General features: G+C 53.9%; 1 pseudogene; it reads right to left on the bottom strand.

The window, feature by feature from the left end:
* Positions 1 to 1,147: 1,147 nt before the first annotated feature.
* Positions 1,148 to 19,114, bottom strand: LOC129528209 (glutathione hydrolase 1 proenzyme-like; annotated as a pseudogene).
* Positions 19,115 to 19,326: the final 212 nt, after the last annotated feature.

Raw genomic sequence — 19,326 nt, forward strand, 5'->3', positions numbered from 1 at the left:
AGTGGCTCACCCCTGTAATCCTAGCACTTTGGGAGACTGAGATGGGGGGACTGCTTGAAGTCAGGAGTTAAGACCAGCCTGGTCAACATAGTGAGACCCCATCTCTATTGGTTTAATTTTTAAAAAAAATTAAATAAATAAAATAAGGATTGAAGAGTGACTTGTACACCAGTTGAGCCTACCTCCACCTCACCCTTGCAGAGCCCCAGAGACACAGCCCTCCAGAGCTCAGACCCAGTGGGACTTGACTCCACAGGCATAAAACCCTGTTTGTCTATGGGCCCTTTGGAATCACCAGGTTTTCGGGGCTCCTGAAGGATAGCCCTGACCTGGCCTCACCTGGCCCCTGGCCCCAGTGCCCCTGGTGATATCCAGGTGCTGGGCTGTGATCACCGCCTCCCACCAGCCCACCTCCACCAGCCCTTCCCAGAACCCTGCTCCAGGTGTTGGAACTGTGCACAGAGGAGGGAGCAGGCCCCGAGGGAGGCCTGGAGGGGCTGCCAATGGTGAAGGCTGCTGTGTCTAGCTGTTTCCTTCTGGACCCACTCCCTCTGGGCTGCGTCCCCGGCTGGACCAAGCCCTGATCCCTGGGATCTGGGGACATCTTCCCGTTTGCTGTTCCCTGAGAACCAGGCCTCCCTCTGGAGAGGATCACAAGCTTGGGTTTCACTCTGGGTTTGCTCTTGGGAACCCCCCCAGGGGCGTGGCTCTGACCGAGATGTTTTCCTCCAGCCTGTTGCCCAGTCCCCATTCCTCGGACCTCAGCTTCACCGCCAGTGTCATCGGCAGGTTGAGCTGGAGGCCTACGGGTCTGAGAAGGCGCCCGGGTTCCCAGCATCAGCTGGCCACCCTCTGCCTAAGAAAGCGCCAGGGTCGTGACACCCCCTGGTGGCTGCTTCTAGGTAGTGTCACTGCCCAGCCCCAGTAAGGGAGGGCCTGGCCCCAAAGTCCGAGGGATCAGGGTGGAAAGGGGCAGGGCTTGGTGTGAACCTTCCCCTGGCCCCCAGCCATGTGCCCCACTCTCCCCATGCTGAAGATGCTGAGGCTAGTTCCAGTGCCCGCATTGTGAAGATCTCCGAATCCCACCCCTCTGTTCCTCCCCAGCCAGATGGCTCCATTTCACACAAAATACACTGAGGCCCAGAGAGTGGGGAGACAGGCCAGGGAGGCCACCTGGAGCCTGGCACAGTGGCCTCATTTATTATGCTGCTCTGCTGCTCACAGGGGAAGCCCGTCCCCCAAAGTCCTCTTCCTTATCCTCGTGAGTATCTTGTCCCTGGGTTGCTTGTCAGCCTTGTCTGCCTGGAGCAACCAGTAGCCAGCAGGTTCCCCGCCTTTCCTGGAGTCCGAGGCAGCTGCCCAGCCACCAGCCGTGCGGACGATGGCTTGCACCACAGCGATGAAGGTGGACACGATCTGGGTGTGATGGTGCCGGGTCTCCAGGGCTGCAGTCACTGCCTGGGGGTGGGAGGAGAGGGGAAGCCTGAGCAGGGCTCCAGATGCCACCTGAACCACGCCTGTGTGGTCACAGGCCTCAGCCCAGGTGGTGCCATTTCAGGCCAGGTCATCAGGAAGAGCAGGTTGGGGCATTCTGGGCCTCATTGGAGCAGGGGATTTGGCCCTCATGGCACAGGGGCTCCAGATGGCCCAGACACTAGAGAGAGGACACCAACCATTGTCCACTCTGTGATGATCCAGGCCTCCAGCCCAGGATGCTCTGGGGCCCCACACCGTGACTCAGTTTCTCCAACCCCTGGCCCACCTGGTCAATGTTTCTCTCCACTGTCGTGATGTTGGGCAGAAGCTGGTTGTGCAGCTGGGGCTCCTCCACGGCCCGCTTCACGTCATAGCTGAACCAGAGGTTGTAGATGATGGTCTGGGGCATTGGGAGTGTGATCAGCATGGCTTGGGGGCTGTGCGGAGTGGGAAGGGCCAGGGAGAAAAGGGGTGACGCATACCAGTGCAGTGGCTGTGGTGATCTGCGTGCCCCCAGCAGCTCCCACCACCATCCGGACCTGGCCGTCCTGGCCCACCATGATCGTTGGGAACATGGATGAGAGTGGCTGCTTCCCTGCGGCTGATGGGAGAAGACAGGGATGCCCATGAGCTGCCTTTCCAGGACACCCGCCCCTCTCCACCCCAGTCCCCCCACCCCCGGACTTCCACCCCATACCTGGCTGGATGAAATTGGCAGGTGAGGGGGGTACCCCAAACTCATTGGTGATGCTGGGAGAGCTGAAGTCGTCCATTCATTATTGAACAGGATCCCGCTGACCAGGGAGCAGACCTTGGAGCCAAAGCTACCACCCAGCCGGGTCAGACAGCGCCCGACCTTGCCTGGCCCAGCCTGGTCCCTATCCACCCACTGAGGCTGAAACATACTCACTGAGAGGCCCAGGATAAGCTACCAAGATTGGGCCTCAGTTTCCCACCAGGAAAAGAGGTGACGGAGCCACCTTACTGGATAAGTGGGCGGTCCCTGGGCCACCCACCTCTGGCACTTTCCCACCCAGGCGTCCCAGCAACCCCTACTAGAGGTTGATGGTGCTGGTGGCGGACACAGCACTGCCGTCCTCTGTGATGACAGACAGGTGAGCAGTGCCCCTGTCATCCGGCGTGTAGAACTCGGGCTTGTAGTAGGAGATCGGGTGAGTGGTGTTGTCAGAGATCTGGGCCCGGAGCTGGGCAGCGAAGAACTCAGAGGTCATGTTGCGGACCACCTGCCGAGACCCCAGAGCTGGCCTGATGAGGTGGGGAGGGAGGGTAGGGAGGGGGCACAGGTCTCAGAAGGCCCCTGACTGTGACTCTGACCAAAACCTTCTAGCACCCACAACCTTCCGTGGCTCCCCAGGACCCAAGGGCAGGCCCAGGACCTTGCACGACCAGTCTGACTCCCTGTCTTTGTTGCGTTTCAGTAACTCTGAATGTCTGTCTGCCTGGTCCTGAGCCTCCAGACCCTTGCCGCATTCAATCACTCATTCCTTCATGCAAAAAATATTTCTAGAGTTTGCACTGCATGCCTGGCACTGGGGAATCAACAGGGAACAGACACTTACGTCCTGCCCTCATGCCAAGAAAAACAAACACACACAGGGAAAGTGCTGAAACCACAAGCCAGGTAAGGGGAATCAAGAGGCATGAGGTATGGGCAGAGTGGTCAGGGAGGGCTTCTCAGAGGAGGCAACGTGTGAAAAGAGCCTGGAATGCAGCCTAAATGGTCAGTGCAAAGGCCCTGAGGCAGGTGGTATAGGCTGGTGAGCGATAGGCAGAGAGTGAATGGAGTGGGGTGGGGAGAAGAGGATGAAGATGCAGGCTGGGGCCCAACCCACAGGACCTCCTAGGTCCCATAAAAACTGGCTTTTGCTCTGTGCCATGCAGGCTTAGGGCAGAGGAATGAGCAGGCTGGGGAGTGTTTTCACAGGGTCCCTCTGGCAGCTATGACAGGGATAAGGATAAATCCCAAAGGGGAGGCTGTGGGTATCAACCAGGCAAGAGATGATGGCCTGGGTGGGAGAAAGAGAAGAATCAAGGATGGTGCCGACTAGCGAGATAAACCCTGCAGAAGGGGCAGGTTTGGGGATGGTCAGAAGCTTGATATTGGACACTTCATCAGACCTGAAGAGCATGGGTGCAAGTATAAAAAAAATAAATAAATAAGCATGGGTTCACAGGCAAGGGCAGGCTGAGAGATGAACATGGAAGTATTGACATTGAGTGGCTGCTGGATGCCATGAGCCTGGCCAAGGTCCCCAAGGCAGTGGCGAGGAGGAGATGAGGAGGTCAAGGAGGAGACAGAGAGGATGGACCCAAAGGCCGAAGAAAATGCCTCAAGAGAGTTTCAACATCAGGCGCGGTGGCTCATGCCTGTAATCCCAGCACTTTGGGAGGCCGAGGCCTGAAATCCCAGCACTATGGGAGGGCGGATCATGACGTCAGGAGATCGAGACCATCCTGGCTAACACAGTGAAACCCCGTCTCTACTAAAAATACAAAAAGTTAGCTGGGCGCAGTGGTGGGCACCTGTAGTCCCAGCTACTTGGGGGACTGAGGCAGGAGAATGGCGTGAACCTGGGAGGCGGAGCTTGCAGTGAGCCGAGATCCCGCCACTGCACTCCAGCCTGGGGGACAGCCTGGGGGACAGAGCGAGACTCCGTCTCAAAAATAAAATATAAAATAAAATAAAATAAAATAAAATAAAATAAAATAAAATAAAATAAAATAAAGTTTCAGCAACACCCCACAGATTAGTTGACCAATCCCAGGGAAAGGTGTTCTGTCTGAAACTGCCCTCAAGGAAACAGAAAGGCAAATCCACGATGTGGGACATTTTCCAAGACTACTGCCCTGGGCTTTACAAATCAACAAAACAAGCCAGGCACGGTGGCTCATGCCTGTAATCCCAGCACTTTGGGAGGCCGAGGCAGGCGGATCACGAGGTCAGGAGATCGCAATCATGGTGAAACCCCGTCTCTACTAAAAATACAAAAAATTAGCTGGGCGCAGTGGCAGGCGCCTGTAGTCCCAGCTACTCGCGAGGCTGAGGCAGGAGAATGGCGTGAACACAGGAGGCGGAGCTTGCAGCGAGCTGAGATAGCGCCACTGCACTCCAGCCTCCGTGACAGAGCAAGACTCTGTCTCAAAAACAAACAAAAAAAACACACCTGTAATCCCAGCAATTTGGGAGGCTGAAGTGGGAAGATAGTTTGACCCCAGGAGTTTGAGACCAGTCTGGGCAAGACCCTGTCTCTAAAAAAAATACAAAAATTATCCAGGTTTGGTGGCACGTGCCTCTGGTCCCAGCTGCTCAGGGGGCTGAAGTGGGAGGATTCCTTGAGCCCTGGAGGTTGAGGCTGCAGTGAGCCAAGATCACACCACTGCACTCCAACCTGGATGACAGAGACTCTGTGTCTAAACAAAAACACAACAAAAACCAAACAGCCAAGGGAGCCTACTGTAGGCAAAGAGAAGGGACAGCAGGTTGTGTCACCCCGACATCCTGCTGTGCTATGTTCAAGTCTCACTTTTGAGACACACCCTGAGGTGTGACATCAGTAACCTACTGTGGAATCCTTCAGAAAAACACGAATCCCAATAGATGTGGGTGGAGACGGAGAGAGTTAGGAAATCTGGCAGAAACGTCCACACTGCAGACTCCAGGAAAAGGGAACATTGATGCTTGGGCAGTTTTGGGATTTTTTTACATTTTTGTAGGTGCGAAAAATTTGCAAAATGAAAACTCGAGGAGAGTGTGGTGAGCTGTGTGAGATGCTGCTGAGTGGGGCCTGATGGGGAAACTGAGGCTGGACATGAAGATCTGGTGGCATGGGGATAGAGCAGGGGAGAGGATACCCTGAAGGGAGAGAGGACATAGCCCAGCCATGTTTGCTGTAAGAGGAGCAAAGGACAGAAGGAGGCAGCAGATAGAAATTTCTAGAGCAACAACAGCTGCCTTTCTTTCGGGAATAATCCGTGATAAAGAAGTAAATCGTCAGAGGCAGAAAGGAGCATTGTAGGAACAGCACCCCGAGCCAGCAAGTAGATGAAAGAGCTGGCCTTAGCCAAAAGGGAGGGCAGAGGGACACGCTGCAGTGGCTCTGTCCCCTCAGAGAGACAAGACACCAGGTCACTGGCTGCAGCGGGAGTCAGAGGTGCAGAATGCTCACGGGGAAAGAGAAGACACCACCCGGGCAGCTGACGCCCCTCCTGGGAGGTCACTGGTCAGTGTGGGGGTTCTGCAGATCCACCCAGGAATGCCAAGGACCCAAGTAGGTAAGGAGGAATGTGAGGATCCTCAGCGGGAAGGGATATGACAGGGTCTTATAGGGACCCAGCGTGGAGCTGGGGCAGCTACTGAGTGAGTGGGTCAGGTGGTGCAGGGCTGAGGGTGGCATCTGGGAAGCATTAGTTTGGAGTGACAGGGAGTGGGTGGCCGAGGTCTCTGTTCACCTGGCCGTCTCCCTTTCACCCATCCATCTCACCATGCCCGAGGGCTGCAATGCCCCCATGTGTTCCTCATCTCAGCACTGAGCACTCGAGAACCACAGCATGTGCAAAGGACCTGAGGTAGGAGGGTGGCCACTAATTCCCCACACTGTCAGTTCTGTGGGGCAGAAGCCAAGACTGGGGGTCACCCACCAGTCCATCTGAGCACACAGTAGGCCCGCAATCAAAGTTTGTGGCAGGAATGGATTCAGAAAGCATATGTGAGGCTGTAGCCACCCTGGGGAGCCCACCCGATGCCTCTACAGCAGGCCCCACACCCACAGTGGGCCAGCCCCTGCCCCTTACTTCAGTCACATCCACAAACTTGGGGTTCCCAAGCAGGGTCCTCTTGGCGTAGGCAAACCGGAAAGCCTCTATGATGCGGTGGTACGTCAGGCCCTTCTGCTCGGGGGTCTCCACGCTCTCCCGGGAGAAGCTGTACCCTGGTTGATCAGAGCCAGGTGCATGTTGCTGAGCCCCAGAGACTCTGAGGGGCTCAGAGGGTTAACAACTGCCTGAGCCACTTTGCCCACCTCAAGGAGCGTTTAATAACCAATAGCAGCAGCTGCTTCAGAAGGCTGTGGTGAGAGTGAAGTAAGGTGAGGGCTCCTGAGCCTGGGCCTCACGTCACGCATCAGCTCTGGCCATTCAGTGACCAAGTGGCAGGGTCACCCACTGGACCAGGGTACCCTCTGGACCAGGCCCTGCAGCCCTGAGCTCCTGCACCTCTCTCCCTCCTGATGACTCCTGTTCCTCCTCCAACCCTTGAGCATTGCCCGCTTCAGCCCTGTCGCTCTGCACTGCCTCCTTCAGGACATGGTGAGCTGTGATGCAGGGACACACCTCGGGAGCTCAGTGATGGAAAGATGTGGCATGGGGGGCGAGCAGAGATGCAGCAGGAGTGGGGAGTGGGGAGAGAGAGGCAGTGTCATGGGTCCTACCACACAGCTGTGGTGCAACCACTCAGCTTTGAGGATGTTGAGGATGAGGGCCAGCACGGGCCCACTGAGCGGCGCACTGGGCATGTACAGCACTGCGTCTCCCAGACTGATGTTCAGCGGGTGCTCGATCAGCTCAGCACAGTAGTTATTCAGGCCCTCAGCTGTCACAATGCCCCCTGCAATGGGACAGCAGCTCGAATGGGCACTGGGATGGGGCTGCATCACTGCGTGGAGGATGGAGCTGCACCAGTGGGGTTGGGGGCAGGCATGGCTGCACCATGGTGGTGGGGAAAAGCCTGTACCTACCAGGGAGGACAGAGTGCACTACTGGAGGGGTGGGACTGTGCCCTGGGAGGGGGCCACAGGCAACCTCACCTCCTTGGGAACCTCACCAGCTCTGGCACTCCTGTCTCCCTGACACTGCTCACCACCTGACAGCCGGTCTGGGGCCACCTGCCCTCTGCCTGCTTGGCTTAGTGGCTTCCTGTCTGCCTTCTCTCATCTGTGGCCAGAGAGTGTTTTCTGTTTTTTTTTTTTTTTTTTAGAGATAGGATCTTGCTCTGTCACCCAGGCTGGAGTGCAGTGGTTTAATCACAGCCTTGAACTCCTGGGCTCAAGTGATCCTCCAGCAGACCCTCCCCAGTAGCTGAGACTAAAGGCACAACTACACCCAGCAAATTTTAATTTTTTTTGTTGTGTTTTGCTATATTTCTTTTTTTTTTTTTGAGATGGAGTCTCACTCTATCTCCCAGGCTGGAGTGCAGTGGCGTGATATCGGCTCACTGCAAGCTCCGCTTCCCAGGTTCACGCCATTCTCCTGCCTCAGCCTCCCAAGTAGCTGGGAATGCAGGCACCCACCACCACACCTGGCTAATTTTTTTGTATTTTTAGTAGAGACAGGTTTCACTGTGTTAGCCAGGATGGTCTCGATCTCCTGACCCTGTATCCACACGCCTCGGCCTCCCAAAGTTCTGGGATTACAGGCGTGAGCCACCATGCCCGGCCGGGTTTTGCTATATTTCTTTTCACTATGCTTTGAATTTTTTGTTTTCTTGTTCCCCACCCCCACCCCCACTATATTTATGTAGATTCTCAATATTTTTTTTGTAGACTCACTATGTTGCCCAGCCTTGTCTTGGACCTCCTGGCCTCAACTTCTACCTCAGCCTCCCAAAGTGTTGGGATTACAGGCATGAGACACAAAGCTTGGCCTCAGAGGGCCTTTTCTTTCTTTTTTTTTTTTTGAGATGGAGTCTCACTCTGTGGAGTGCAGTGGTGCAATCTCGGCTCACTGCAACCTCAGCCCCCCAGGTTCTAGCGATTCTCCTGCCACAGCCTCCCAAGTAGCTGGGATTACAGGCACAACCCACCATGCCTGACTAATTTTGCATTTTTAGTAGAGAAAGGGTTTCACCATGTTGGCCAGGCTGGTCTTGAACTCCTGACCTCAGGTGATCCACCCGCCTGGGCCTCCCAAAGTGCTGGGATTACAGACGTGAGCCACGCACCTGGCTCAGAGGGCCTTTTCTAACTGGAGAATTCCTGCCGGTGTCCCTGCTGCTTAGCCTCTTCTCCTCACGATGAATGGATAGAGGGAGGGAGGGAGGCTCTTAATTCTCCTGGAGTCAGCTCCAAACAGACAGGGTATTGGCATGCCAATTTCCAGCCTCAGTGGTAAAGGTCGACAAGCTAATCACCCTCCTCCATGAAACAGTGACAAAAATTACCTGAAGAAAGCCACAGCCAAGCTCCAGGCCCCTGCCCCACAAATCCCCTTCCCCATGCCTCTCTCAAGGCGACCCTCATCCCTTGTAACCCTCTTGGTGAATCAAAGCCCCCTCTACTGGGCCTTAGCCCAGCTGTTCCTCTGCTAGGAATCCCTTCCTCTCTCTGCCTAACGAAGTAATCTGCAGCCCAGCCACCACCTCCTCCAAGAAGTCCTCCTGGATCTTCAGGCTGTATTCTAGTGCTTCCCCAGCCCTGGCTCTTGCCTACACCTGCATTTACCCCAACAGGGACTTGCTCTCCTGGACTGTGTGGCCTCTCTTGGTTTTGATATAAGCAGGAGCTGTGGACCCACATGGCCAGTCACTGACCCTCCTCCACCAGGAACTTCCTGCAGGCTCAGGCAAGACAGGAGGACCCCATGGCTCTGGGCTACAGCTCAGGGTTTCCACTGCAGAGTTCCTCACCCGGGCCCTTGAGGTTACCCACTCACCGGCCGCCTGGATGTCCTTCACAATCTGGGCCGTGAGGCTGCCATTGTAGAAGGCCTGGGCACCCTGAATGGCCAGCGTCTCGTAGGTGTCAGCCAGCCGTGGCAGGGTCAGTCTCTCCCCCTCCCGAAGCACCTTTCTATCCCGGCAGAACACCTCACTGGGGCAGAGGGGGCTCATGTGAGGCAGCAGGTGGGGTGGACTTAGCTACACCACCCCCCACACCTGCCCACACGGGAGACCAGCACAAAGCAGGGGCGGCGCCTGTCACAGGTGGGTGGCCCCGTCACTCAGCACTCGTCCTCCTAGTGTCCCTTCCGGGAACCTCCTAGTGTCCCTTGCCACTCAGGACACATGGCCAGCCACAGTGGCCACTGGGACCCCACGCTCAGAATGTGTCCCCACACGTGGTGGGAAGGGTCTGTATCTCCTCATCCCATTATCAGCGCAGGGTCCTGAAGGCAGAGGGCCGCTCCACTGCTGCTACAGCCTGCAAGGTCCTTGGGCTGTGCCTGCCCTGCCTGTGTCAGGGGGCCACACCCACAGACATACCACAAGACAGGCTGCTGCTCGATGACCGTCCGCTTGTTTTCCAGGGCTACTGCCAAGCCCTTGCCCATGGGGAAGCCCTGGCGGGCCAGCTGGATGCTGGGCTGGAAGAGGCGAGCCCAGGGCAGCCACCCATGCCGCTGGTGTGCCAGCTCATAGCCTCGGATCTCCCCAGGCACCGCCACCAACAGCCCTCCTGGGGAGAGAGAGCCACAGTTAGTGACCCTGAGTGGGGGACATCGGGATCTCTCGCAGGCAGCATCCCAGGCACAGTCCCTGACTCGTTTTACAGATGGGGCAATGAGGCTTAGGAGGAAAGGTTTTTTTTTTCTTTTTTGAGTTGGGGCCTTGCCATCTTGCCCAGCCTGATCTCGAACTCCTGGATTCAAGCAATCCTCCCACCTCAGCCTCCTGAGTAGCTGAGATTACAGGTGTGAACACCACACCCAGCAGAAGGGGATTTTTAATTTTTTTATTTATTTTTTAATTTTAATTTTTTTTTTAGGAGGGGATGTTTAATTTTTTTTAAGAGGGGCTCAGCAGGTAGGAGTGTACATGGACCAGGGATGTCTGAGGAGGGCACAGGAGGGGAAGCAGTAGCATGCGGCTGGGTTTTGCTGTCCCAGGATGAGGTGTCTGTCTGTGCAGGTGCCTGCATGTCTAAAATCCTGTGCCAGGCCAGACCCCCTCCCATCTCGCTGACCACAAGGGCTTATCCTGTAAGACTCATGGGCTCCACCAGAATGTGCCAAAACAAGAGCAGATCCCACCCTGACCCAGGTCAAGCACAGGCCACCTTCAAGACACAGCCAGCCCCAAGAAAGGGCTCCCTTCCTCTTTTCTACTGCCCCAGAGAGGCAAGACTGAGCCTTAACCTCCATCCTGTCCCCTCTTGCAGCCTCAGTTTCCCCATCCAACTATAAGGGTTTTTGTTTGTTTGTCTGTTTTGAGACAGGGTCTCACTCTGTTGTCCCAGCTGGAGTGCAGTAGTGCAATCATGGCTCACTGCAGCCTTGGCTTCCCAGGCTCAAGCGATCCTCCCACCTCAGCCTCTGAAGTACCTAAGACTACAGACATACCCCACTACACGTGGCTTTTTTTTTTTTTTTTTTTTTTTGAGATGGAGTTTCACTCTTGTTGCCCAGGCTGGAGTGCGATGGCACAATCTTGGCTCACTCCAACCTCCACCTCCCGAGTTCAAGTAATTCTCCTGCCTCAGCATCCCAAGTAGCTGGGATTACAGGCATGTACAACCATGCCTTGCTAATTTTTGCATTTTTAGTAGAGACGGGGTTTTACCAGATTGGTCAGGCTGGTCTTGAACTCCTAATATCAGGTGATCCATCCTCCTCAGCCTCTCAGAGTTTTGGGATTACAGGCGTGAGCCACCACTCCCAGCCTAATTTTTTATTTTTATTTGTTGTAGAGACAGGGGTCTTGCTACGTTGCCAAGACTGGTCTCAAACTCTGGCCTCAAGCAATCCTCCCACCTCAGCCTCCCAACATGCTGGGATTACAGGTGCACCCAGTCTATAAGGGGTTTTGCCTTCCAGTTCTGACTTTTGAGGAGGTCATTGGAAACAGACCCCTGGGCCTGCTTCCCCCTGAGCCCCACTGCCCATATGGACACTACAGACACTGACCCTTTGCCCAGAAAGGTACAACTATGGCCTCTGCCCCCAGGTACTCTCCTGCTCTTGCGAGAGATGTTGGGGCCATTTGGCTTGGCTTGGCGGCTGCTGCTCTAGAACTGCCTCTCCCACCCTGAAGCCTGGCACAAGTTTCCAAGAGCTGGTGGTTTCAATTCCTAGAAGCTGCACATACATCCCGGAAGGTCTGACACCCAGCACATGATTCCTTCCACCTTGTAGTTAGACAGAAGTTCTTTTCTGTTTTGTTTTGTTTTTTGTTTGTTTGTTTTTGAGATGGAGTCTTGCTCTGTCTCCCAGACTGCAGTGCAGTGGCATGATCTCAGCTCACTACAACCTCCGCCTCCCAGGTTCAAGCGATTCTCCTGCCTCAGCCTCCCGAGTCGCTGGGTTTACAGGCACAGGCCAGCACACCAGGCTAATTTTTGGATTTTTAGTACAGATGGGGTTTTGCCATGTTGGCCAGGCTGGTTTCAAACTCCTGACCTCAGGTCATCCACCCACCTCAGCCTTCCAAGGTGCTGGGATGACAGGCGTGAGCCACCGTGCCCAGCCAAGACAGGAGAAGTTCTAATCTTTGATAGCAGACCAGGGTGATGATGCTTAGCAACAGTATTTTGTATATTTCAAAGTAACGAAGAGAGGACTATGGTGCTAACACCCAGAAATGAAAAATACTCAAGGTGACGGAGACTCCAAATACCCTGCCTTGATCATTATACACTCTATGCATGTAACAAGCACTCACATGTACCCATAAATATAGAAAATATCATGTATCAATATCAGAAAAAAATCTTCTCCTGACCTCAGGCCAATCAGACTCTCATGCCGCCACACTTGCCAAGTTCTCTGGTGACCCCCACACTGCCAGACCCAGTGCCCCTCTCAGCTTTACTGGGCTCATCACTCTCCCTGAGAGCCGCCCCTGCATCCCAGCACCTGGCTCCACCCGAGTCTCCCCCGCCTGCCATCCTAGCTCCTACTCTCCCCTCTGTCTTTGCTCTCTCTCCTCGTGGTCTGCTTGACATCTGAGCTTCAGCCTCCATTTATGCACTAACTCCCAAATTGACCTGCTGGCCTGGACTGCTCCTCTGATCACCAGACCTGAGTGTCTACCTGCCTGCTTGAAGAAAACATCTCAAACTTCACCGTGCCCAAAACCGAGCTCTGAGTGTCTGCTCAACCTGCGTCCTGAGAACTCTGCCTGTCTCCATTAGGGTCACCCCATCCTTCCAGGTACAGACAAAAGATCAGGGGTCCCCGGGGACTCCCTACACAAGCATCACACCCAACCCATCCTCAAATCCACAGGCTCCACTTCCAAGTGTGTCTGTCCAGCATCAGCCACTTCCCAGCACCCTCTCCACGAATTACTGCAGTGACCTCTGGACAGGTCCCCACATGCTCCCTGCCCCTTACACAGCAATCCGTAGGCCAGATCCATCCCCTTCCACTCACACACGCCACGAGCCCCCACTTCCCTCAGACAGGAAGCAGAGGCTTCACCATAACCTAAGAGATCCCACACAACCTGGGCCATTTCCCTTGGGTCACTTGCTGCAGCCTCCCTAGCTCCCCACAGGGCTCTGTCCCTGCCATCACACCTGGATAGCAGACCAGGAGATAACTCCCCTGACCCCATCTCTGCCTCTGGGTCTTTGCTCAGATGTCTCCTTCCCTGACTGGGTCACCCTCCATAGAGTCCCAGATTTTGAGGCCCTCCAGGTCTGTTTTTCTACAGCCCGTAACACACCCGCATCTGCCTAGTTTCTTTTCCCACCTGGAGTGTCACAGATTTCCTCTGCCATCTTTGTTTTTCACCCCAGCTTCAGGAACAACAGCTGATTCTTTAAGACAATGCTCAATACATTCTAGTTAAATAAATGATTCTAAGCATCCACAAGGTGCCAAGCCTATGATTACCGCATTCTCTTACCCTGAGCAACTTCATGTCTACAGATGCTGAGTTTCTCAATGAGTATTAAAAACAAATGAAAGATTGGCGGGGCACAGTGGCTCACGCCTGTAATTCCAGCACCTTGGGAGGCCGAGGCAGGGGGATCACGAGGTCAGGAGATCGAGGGACCAGCCTGGGCAACATAGTGAAAACCCGTCTCTACTAAAAAATACAAAAAATTAGCCGGGTGTGGTGGCAGGCACCTGTAGTCCCAGCTACTCGGGAGGCTGAGGCAGGAGAATGGCGTGAACTCAGGAGGCAGAGCTTGCAGTGAGCCGAGATCGCATCACTGCACTCCAACCTGGGCGACAGAGTGAGACTCCATCTGAAAAAAAAAAAAAAGAAAAAAAAAATCAAAGATTGAGTATGTTGCAGAAGACTCCAAAGGGCGCCACCCAGGACCCCCACCTGATGTCTAAGGCCTGCTATGGTGAGTGTGTCCTGCCCCTCCATCCTCCAACTTGTTTTTTTTTTTTTGAGACGGAGCTTCGTTCTTGTTGCCCAGGCTGGAGTGTAGTGGCATGATCTCGGCTCACTGCAATCTCCACCTCCTGGGTTCAAGCGATTCCCCTGCCTTAGCCTCCTGAGTAGCTGGGATATTACAGGCCTGTGCCACTATGCCCGACTTATTGTACTTTTAATAGAGAAAGGGTTTCACTATGTTGGCCAGGCAGGTCTTGAACTCCTGACTTAGGTGATCCATCTGCCTCAGCCTCCCAAAGTGCTGGGATTACAGGCGTGAGCCTGTGAAAAAAAGGCCCAGCCTTTTTTTTTTTGACAGGGTCTCACTTTGTTGCCCAAGCTAGAGTGTAGTGGTATAATCATGGCTCACTGCAGCCTCAACCTCCTGGGCTCAAGTGATCCTCCCACCTTAGACTCCTGAGTAGCTGGGACCATAAGCACACACCGCCATACCTAGCTAATTTTTTTTTCCCATTTTTTGTAGAGATGGAGTCTTGCTATGTTGTCCAGGCAGGTCTCCTGGGCTCATGTGCTCCTCCTGACTTGGCCTCCTAAAGTGCTAGGACTAGAGGCGTTGAGTTGTTGAGACCCTCCCATCCTCCAACTTTTATCTCACAATCTATTGTGCCTCCTTTGGGGACAGACAGTGGCTTCCTGGATGGACAGTGGCTTCCCTTCATGTACCTGGGGAATTTGGGGGCCTCCTCTCCACTTAAGACCAGATTAGAAAAGAGAGACTCCACCTCACATTCTAGAGCGCCATCCCCACAAATGAACAAATGAGTGAATGGGATGCCTGTTGAAAAGGCAGGATATAGACAGCCTGGGTTCAATTTTAGCTTCACCACCTCCCAGCTGTGTGACCTCAGCTGATTTGCATGACCTGTCTGAGACTCAGCATCCTCACCCTGTAAAATGGGAATCCACACAGCATCCCCTAGCCCAAAGGAGCAGGGAGGGTTGTGAGAGGCTCGTGGGTGAAAAGCGCAGAGCAGAGCGTGGGCCCCAGTGAGCCCTGGTCCATGAGGTCTGCTAGCATAATAATTATTCTTTCCATGTGCTGCACAGAGTGGCCCCGGAGGCCTTAGCAGAAATAACAGAAGCTCTCGGCCCTTTACCGTGGTGATGATGGTCCTGACCACTCATTGTGGGACGGTGCTATGGGGCCAGGAAGGGATGGGGGGTACTAGAACTGCCCCTGAACCCTGACGGGAGCAGGCTTCTGTGGGCAAGGCCCCTTCCCGGTGGCTCAGCCAGCTCTGCACCCATGCCCCAAGTCTGCAGCATGGCTTACCCTTCTGGGACTGCTCCGAGCTGTTGAACATGCTGGCAAAGGCCAGCCTGGGGGCCACCTCGTGGGCATTGATGACCTCAGCTTTTCCTAGAAGGAGAAGCAGGTAGGCAGGCCCACCCACCCAAACCCTTTATGCCACGTGAGCCTGGGGGCCACCGAACTGTGCCTCGGCCCAACCCACAACCCCTACCCCTCTCCCTCTCCTCTTCCGAGGCACTCATGGGTGGTGCTGTTGTAGATGGTGAGGAAGAGGCCACCCTCGATGCTCATGCTGTGGGCATTCATGAGCCCCACACACAACAGGGCTGCAATGGCTGCATCCACTGCAGAGCCAGCGTCCCGCAGTGCATCCCTGCCATGTGGCACATAAAGGCATGAGAACCTGCAGGCTTCCACCCTGGCCCCGCATACACACCCTGCTGCCCACCTGCCCAAAGGAGGATGGAAGAGAAGTCCATTCGAGTTTTGGGGTTTTTGTTTTTAGTTTCTTTCTTTTTTGTTTTGAGATGGAGTCTTGCTCTATTGCCAGGCTGGAGTGCAGTGGCACGATCTCAGCTCACTGCAACCTCTGCCTCCCGGGTTCAAGCCATTCTCCTGCCTCAGCCTCCTGAGTAGCTGGGACTACAGGTGCATGCCACCATGCCCAGCTAATTTTTGTATTTTTAGTAGAGACCGTGTTTCACCATGTTGGCCAGGATGATCTCTATCTCTTGACCTCATGATCCGCCTGCCTTGGCCTCTTTTTTTTTTTTTTGGAGACAAAGTCTCTCTTTGTTGCTCAGGCTGGAGTGCAGTGGTGTGATCTCAGATCACTGCAGCCTCAGTCTCCTGGGCTCAATTGACACTCCCATCTCAGCCTCCCAAGTAGCTGGGACTATGGGCACATGTCACCATGCCCAGCCAATTTTGTTTGTTTGTGTATTTTGTAGAGATGGGGTTTCATCATGTTGCCCAGGCTGGTCAAGAACTCCTGTGCTCAAGTAATCCACCCACCTTGGCTTCCCAAAGTGCTGGTATTACAGGCATGAGCCACTGTGCCCAGCCTTTGTTTTATGAGACAGGGTCTCACTTTGTCACCCAGGATGAAGTGCAGTGGCACAGTCTTGGCTCAATGCAGCTTTGACCTCCTGGGCTCAAGCAATCCTCCCACTTCAGTCTCCTGAGTAGCTGGGACTACAGGTAAGAACCACCACACCGGGCAATTTTTTGTCTTTTTTGTAGAGATAGGGTCTTTCTATGTTGCCCAGGCTGGTCTCGAACTCATGGTCTAAAGCAATCCTATCGCCTCAACCTCCCAAAGTGCTGGGATTACAGTTTCTTCTTTTTCTTTTCTTTTTTTTTTTTTTCTGAGACAGAGTTTCACTCAGTTGCCCAGACTGGAGTGCAGTGGCATGATCTTAGCTCACTGCAACCTCTGCCTCCTGGGTTCAAGCGATTCTCCTGCCTCAGCCTCCTGAGTAGCTGGGATTATAGGCGCACACCACCAAGCCCCGCTAACTTTTTATATTTTTAGTAGGGACAGAGTGCACCATGTTGGCCAGGCTGGTCTCGAACTCCTGACCTCGGGTGGTCTGCCCGCCTCAATCCCCCAAAGTGCTGGGATTACAGGTGTAGACCACCTTGCCCAGACAGTTTCCTCTTTATGAAGCAAACAAATGTACATGATTTTTATAATTGGGACAAAAAGGGAAATTGCTATACTTCATTAATAACACTTTTTTTCCCTGCTAGAGATGGTGGCTTACACCTGTAATCTCAGCACTTTGGGAGGCCAAGGTGGAGGATCACTTGAGGCCGGGAGTTCAAGACCAGCCTGGGCAATAGAGTGAGACCATATCTACAAAACAGTCTTTTTAAATTAGTCAGGTGTGATGCATGCCTGTAGTCCTAGCTACTCAGGGGGCTGAGGTGGCAGGATCGCTTAAGCCCAAGAGTTCAAGGCTGCAGTGAGCTATGATCATGCCACTGCACTCCAGCCTGGGTGACAGAACAAGACCCTGTCTCAAAATATGAAAAACATAATATTTTTTCTGTTTAAGTCTTTAGAAGGGAACTGATCTTTATATATAACATGAGATAAGAGTCTAAAATAGAATAAAACAGTAGAAGCCAGGCACCATGGCTCACACCTGTAATCCCAGCACTTTAGGAAGCTGAGGCGGGAGGATCACTTAAACCCAAGAGTTTGAGGCTGCAGTGGGCTATGATCGCTCCCCTATACTCCAGCCTGGGTGACAGAGTAAGACTCCACCTTAAAAAAAGAATAAGCCCTTCATGTCCCTGTTTGGGCAACAGCGTTCCTTGGGGGGAGGGGGGAGGGATGGCATTGGGAGATACACCTAATGCTAAATGACGAGTTGGTGGGTGCAGCACACCAACATGGCACATGTGTACATATGTAACAAACCTGCACATTGTGCACATGTACCCTAAAACTTAAAGTATAATAATAATAAAATAAAATAAAAAAAGAAAGAAAGAAATTGTCTCCTATCCAAAAAAAAAAAAAAAACCAGAAAAGAATAAGCCGGGCATGGTGGCTCACACCTGCAATCCCAACACTTTGGGAGGCCCAGGTGGGTGGATTACCTAAGGTCAGGAGTTCGAGACCAGCCTGACCAACATGGTGAAACCCCATCTCTACTAAAAACACCATAATTAGGCCAGGCCACAGTGGCTCACACCTGTAATCCCAGCACTTTGAGAGGCAGAGGTGGGAGGATCACAAGGTCAGGAGTTCAAGACCAGCCTGGCCAACATAGCAAAACCCTGTCTCTACTAAAAATACAAAAATTAGCTGGGCATGGTGGCACATGCCTGTAGTCTCAGCTAATGTGGAGGCTGAGGCAGGAGAATCACTTGAACCTGGGAGGGGGAGGCTGCAGTAAGCCAAGATTGCACCACTGCCCTCCAGCCTGGGTAACAGAGTGATACTCTGTCTCGGAAACACACACACACACACACACACACACACACACACACACACACACACACACACACACAAATCTGTTGAGCGTGGTGGCACACGCCTGTAATCCCAGCTACTTGGGAGGCTTAGGCATGAGAATCGCTTGAACTTGGGAGGCGGAGGTTGCAGTTAACTGAGATTGCACCACTGCACTCCAGCCTGGCAACAGAGCAAAACTCCATCTCTAAATAGATCGATCGATAGATAGATAGATAGATAGATAGATAGATAGATAGATAGATAGATAGGAAGAAATAAGTAAAAATAGCCACCAAACAACAAAACAGTGGAGTTTATCCAAAGAGACAGAGACTCTTAGAACTGAGAAAAGGGGCCCTGTTTGGCTCTAGGAGACCCACATCCTGCTCTCGGAGTCACCATCCCCTTCCCAAAGGCTACTGAGAGAGTCCAAGCAAAGCTTACATGTGGGAAAACTGAGTCTCAGAGGGGTGAAGGTATTGCTCTGGTCCACTTGCCCAGTTTTCAGGGCCCATGTCCCATGCCCTGCCCCACTCACCTCCCAATCTCCGAGCACTGCTTGGCATCCGCAGCCACGGCAGCCCTGGTATACACATGGTTGTCAGGTTCCTTGGAGGCTGAGGGCAGCCAGAGACAGAGGACGACAATGAACAGCACCAGGACCACGGCCAGCAGGCCCAGCACCACTAACTTCTTCTTCATGGCTCTGCTGCTCCCACGGGGTAAGGAGCAGGGTCAGGCCCAGCCTCAGACATTCCCTGGCCCCTCCCCAACAGGGCACAGTCTAAAGTCGGGGCTCAGAAACACAAGGCCTGTGTCTCCTTCCTGCTTCCCAGAATACGTACAGGCTGTCAGGCCCCCAGACTTTTGCGCAGGCCATGCTCTCTGCCAGAAGCTCTGGGCCTCATCTCTGCCCTCCCAAATCCTCCCTGCTTATCTTCAGAGCCCATCCTGGTAAGAACCCCATCTCCAGCAGCGAACCTTCCTGGGAGCCCCCAGATTTCCTCACCCCTCTTTCTGCAGGGCCTTGCCTACCTCCTCACAGTGGCTGAGCCTCCACTGCTTAGGGAGAAGCTCCAGTAGGGATGGGCCTGGCCTGGTTTCTCCTGTGTCCCCCACCTCAGCTTAGAGCCTGGCACTGTCCAGGAGTCCTCTGAAGACCCTCCACCCCACCTGGAGCATGGGGTTTAGCTTCCATAGTGCCCACAATCAGAACACCCCACAGATTCACTGCCACGGGGACAGGACTTACCGTCCAGCAGCAGACGGGGACCCCAAGCCTTGCCTGGGGTGTTGGCCACAAAAGACAGGAGGATTTGGTGGAAA

Source organism: Gorilla gorilla, chromosome 17 (assembly GCF_029281585.2).
Source record: "Gorilla gorilla gorilla isolate KB3781 chromosome 17, NHGRI_mGorGor1-v2.1_pri, whole genome shotgun sequence".
Lineage (NCBI taxonomy): Eukaryota > Metazoa > Chordata > Mammalia > Primates > Hominidae > Gorilla > Gorilla gorilla.